The sequence below is a fragment of the Arachis hypogaea genome, chromosome 1 (assembly GCF_003086295.3).
Source record: "Arachis hypogaea cultivar Tifrunner chromosome 1, arahy.Tifrunner.gnm2.J5K5, whole genome shotgun sequence".
In the NCBI taxonomy this organism is placed as follows: Eukaryota; Viridiplantae; Streptophyta; class Magnoliopsida; order Fabales; family Fabaceae; genus Arachis; species Arachis hypogaea.
In genome coordinates this window covers 38517314-38521683 of record NC_092036.1, presented here as the reverse complement: position 1 = coordinate 38521683, position 4370 = coordinate 38517314, and the positions used below count along the sequence as shown (strand labels likewise).

The 4370-nt window shown below is 41.2% G+C and overlaps 1 non-coding gene across 1 annotated transcript; it reads left to right on the top strand.

The window, feature by feature from the left end:
- The first annotated feature begins 2886 nt into the window (after positions 1 to 2886).
- LOC112711609 (small nucleolar RNA R71) lies at positions 2887 to 2994 on the top strand. The gene has a single exon (XR_003157555.1). It is a non-coding gene; the product is annotated as a small nucleolar RNA R71 (small nucleolar RNA).
- The last annotated feature ends 1376 nt before the right edge of the window (positions 2995 to 4370 follow it).

Here is a 4370-nt window from a genome sequence, read left to right as displayed (position 1 = left end):
GGTCCAGGTTCACACTTTGATCATGGTTCTTGGTGATCCATGCATTGGCATAGAACTCTTGAACCATTAAGATTCCGACTTGTTAAATGGGGTTGGTAAGAACTTCCCAACCTCTTCTTCGGATCTCAAGTCGGATCTCTGGATATTCACTCTTTTTGAGTTTGAAAGGGACCTCGGGGATCACCTTCTTCATGGCCACAACTTCATAGAAGTGGTCTTGATGCACCCTTGAGATGAATCTCTCCATCTCCCATGACTCGGAGGTGGAAGCTTTTGCCTTCCCTTTCCTCTTTCTAGAGGTTTCTCTGCCCTTAGATGCCATAAATGGTTATGGAAAAACAAAAAGCAATGCTTTTACCACACCAAACTTAGAAGGTTTGCTCGTCCTCGAGTAAAAGAAGAAAGAAGAGAGTAGAAGAAGAAGAAATAGAGGAGATGGAGGTGGCTTTGTGGTTCGGCCAAGAGGGAGAAGTAGTGTTTTGGTTGTGTGAAAATGAAAGAGTGAAGATGGGTTTATATAGGGGTGGAGAGAGGGGTAGGGTTCAGTCATGTGAGGGTGGGTTGGGAGGAAAAGTGGTTTGAATTTGAATGGTGAGGTAGGTGAGGTTTTATGAAGGATGGATGTGAGTGGTGAGGAGAATAGTGGGATTTGATAGGTGAGGGATTTTTGGGGAAGAGGTGTTGAGGTGATTGGTGAATGGGTGAAGAAGAGAGAGAGTGGTGGGGTAGGTGGGGATCCTGTGGGGTCCACAGATCCTGAGGTGTCAAGGAAAATTCATCCCTGCACCAAGTGGCGAGCAAAATTGCTCTTTATGCCAATTCTGGCGTTAAACGCCGGGCTGGTGCCCATTTCTGGCGTTTAACGCCAACTTCTTGCCCTTTCCTGGCGTTTAACGCCAGTCTGGTGCCCCTTTCTGGCGTTAAACACCCAGAATGGTGCCAGACTGGGCGTTAAACGCCCATTTGTTGCCCTTACTGGCGTTTAAACGCCAGCAGGATTTTCCTCCAGGGTGTGCTATTTTTCTTTCTTCTTTTCATTCTGTTTTTGCTTTTTCAATTGATTTTGTGACTTCCCATGATCATCAACCTATAGAAAACATAAAATAACAAAAGAAAATAGATAAATATAACATTGGGTTGCCTCCCAACAAGCGCTTCTTTAATGTCAGTAGCTTGACAGTGGGCTCTCATGGAGCCTCACAGATACTCAGAGCAATATTGGAACCTCCCAACACCAAACTTAGAGTTTGAATGTGGGGGTTCAACACCACACTTAGAAGTTGGTTGAGGCCTCCCAACGCCAAACTTAGCGTTTGACTGTGGGGGCTCTGTTTGATTCTGTTTTGAGAGAAGCTTTTCATGCTTCCTCTCCATGGTTGCAGAGGGATATCCTTGAGCCTTAAACACAATGGATTCTTCATTCACTTGAATGATCAATTCTCCTCTGTCAACATCAATCACAGCCTTTGCTGTGTCTAGGAAGGGTCTGCCAAGGATGATGGATTCATCCATGCACTTCCCAGTCTCTAGGACTATAAAATCAGCAGGGATGTAATGGTCTTCAATCTTTACCAGAACATCCTCTACAAGTCCATAAGCTTGTTTTCTTGAATTGTCTGCCATCTCTAGTGAGATTCTTACAGCTTGTACCTCAAAGATCCCTAGCTTCTCCATTACAGAGAGAGGCATGAGGTTTATGCTTGACCCTAGGTCACACAGAGCCTTCTTGAAGGTCATGGTGCCTATTGTACAAGGTATTGAGAACTTCCCAGGGTCCTGTCTCTTTTGAGGTAGTTTCTGCCTAGACAAGTCAGCCAGTTCTTTGGTGAGCAAAGGGGGTTCATCCTCCCAAGTCTCATTACCAAATAACTTGTCATTTAGCTTCATGATTGCTCCAAAGTACTTAGCAACTTGCTCTTCAGTGATATCTTCATCCTCTTCAGAGGACGAATACTCATCAGAGCTCATGAATGGCAGAAGTAAATCCAATGGAATCTCTATGGTCTCAGTGTGAGCCTCAGATTCCCATGGTTCCTCATTAGGAAACTCATTGGAGGCCAGTGGATGTCCGTTGAGGTCTTCCTCAGTGGCGCTCACTGCCTCTTTCTCCTCTCCAAGTTCGGTCATGTTGATGGCCTTACACTCTCCTTTTGGATTCTCTTCTGTATTGCTTGGAAGAGTACTAGGAGGGAGTTCAGTAACTTTCTTACTCAGCTGACCTACTTGTGCCTCCAAATTTCGAATGGAGGACCTTGTTTCAATCATGAAACTTTGAGTGGTTTTGATTAGATCAGAGACCATGGTTGCTAAGTCAGAGTGGCTCTGCTTAGAATTCTCTGTCTGTTGCTGAGAAGATGATGGAAAAGGCTTGCCATTGCTAAACCTATTTCTTCCACCATTATTGTTGTTGAAACCTTGTTGAGGTCTCTGTTGATCCTTCCATGAGAGATTTGGGTGATTTCTCCATGAAGGGTTATAGGTGTTTCCATAGGGTTCTCCCATGTATTTCACCTCTTCCATTGAAGGGTTCTCAGGATCATAAGCTTCTTCTTCAGATGAAGCATCCTTAGCACTGCCTGGTGCAGCTTGCATTCCAGACAGACTCTGAGAAATCATATTGCCTTGCTGAGTCAATATTTTGTTCTGAGCCAGTATGGCATTCAGAGTATCAATCTTAAGAACTCCTTTCTTCTGATTCGTCCCATTGTTCACAGGATTCCTTTCAGAAGTGTACATGAATTGGTTATTTGCAACCATTTCAATGAGTTCTTGAGCTTCTGCAGGCGTCTTCTTCAGATGAAGAGATCCTCCAGCAGAGCTATCCAATGACATCTTGGACAGTTCAGACAGACCATCATAGAAGATACCTATGATGCTCCACTCAGAAAGCATGTCAGAAGGACACTTTCTGATCAATTGTTTGTATCTTTCCCAAGCTTCATAGAGGGATTCACCTTCCTTCTGTCTGAAGGTTTGGACTTCCACTCTAAGCTTACTCAATTTTTGAGGTGGAAAGAACTTTGCCAAGAACGCATTAACTAGCTTTTCCCAAGAGTTCAGGCTTTCTTTAGGTTGTGAGTCCAACCATATCCGAGCTCTGTCTCTTACAGCAAAAGGGAATAGCATAAGTCTGTAGACCTCAGGGTTAACCCCATTGGTCTTGACAGTGTCACAGATTTGTAAGAATTCAGCTAAAAACTGATGAGGATCTTCCAATGGAAGTCCATGAAACTTGCAATTCTGTTGCATTAGAGAAACTAATTGAGGCTTAAGCTCAAAGTTGTTTGCTCCAATGGCAGGGATAGAGATGTTTCTCCCATAAAAGTCAGGAGTAGGTGTAGTAAAGTAACCCAGCACCTTCCTTGCATTGTTGGCATTGTTGTTGTTTTCGGCTGCCATGTCTTCTTCTTTGAAGAATTCTGTTAGGTCCTCTACAGAGAGTTGTGCTTTAACTTCTCTTAGCTTTCGCTTTAAGGTCCTTTCAGGTTCAGGGTCAGCCTCAACAAGAATGCTTTTGTCTTTGCTCCTGCTCATATGAAAGAGAAGAAAACAAGAAAATATGGAATCCTCTATGTCATAGTATAGAGATTCCTTGAGGTGTCAGAGGAAAAGAAAAATAGAAGGAAGAGGTAGAAGAATTCAAACTTAGAAAGATAGAGTTCGAATTGTACATGTTAGTCCATAAATAGAAGGATGTGAGAAGAGGGGAAGAAATTTTTGAAAATAAATTAAAAAGATTTTAAAAACATTTTGAAAATTGATTGATGATTTTTGAAAACTAAGATTGAGAAAGAAGTAAAGTGATTTTTGAAAAAGATTTTGAAATTAGAAATCAAAAAGAAATGATTGAAAACTTATTTTGAAAAAGATGTGATTAAAAAGATATGATTGAAAAGTTATGGTTTTAAAAAGATGTGATTGAGAAGATATGATTTGAAAAACAATTTAAAAAGATTTGATTTTGAAAATTAATGACTTGGCTAACAAGAAAAGATATGATTCAAACTTTAAACCTTTCTCAACAGAATAGGCAACATACTTGAAATGTTGAATCAAATCATTAATTGTTAGCAAGTATTTTTGAAAATGGAAAGAAATTGATTTTGAAAATATATGATTGAAAAGATATGATTTGAAAAAGATTTGATTTTGAAAAATTATGAAAACTTGAAAAAAATTTGAATTGAAAACAAAATCTTCCCTCTTGTGCCATCCTGGCGTTAAACGCCCAGAATGGTATCCATTCTGGCGTTTAACGCCCAAAATGATACCCTTTTGGGTGTTAAACACCCAGCCAGGCACCCTGGCTGGCGTTTAAACGCCAGTTTTCCTTCCTCACTGGGCATTTTGAACGCCCAGCTTTTTCTGTG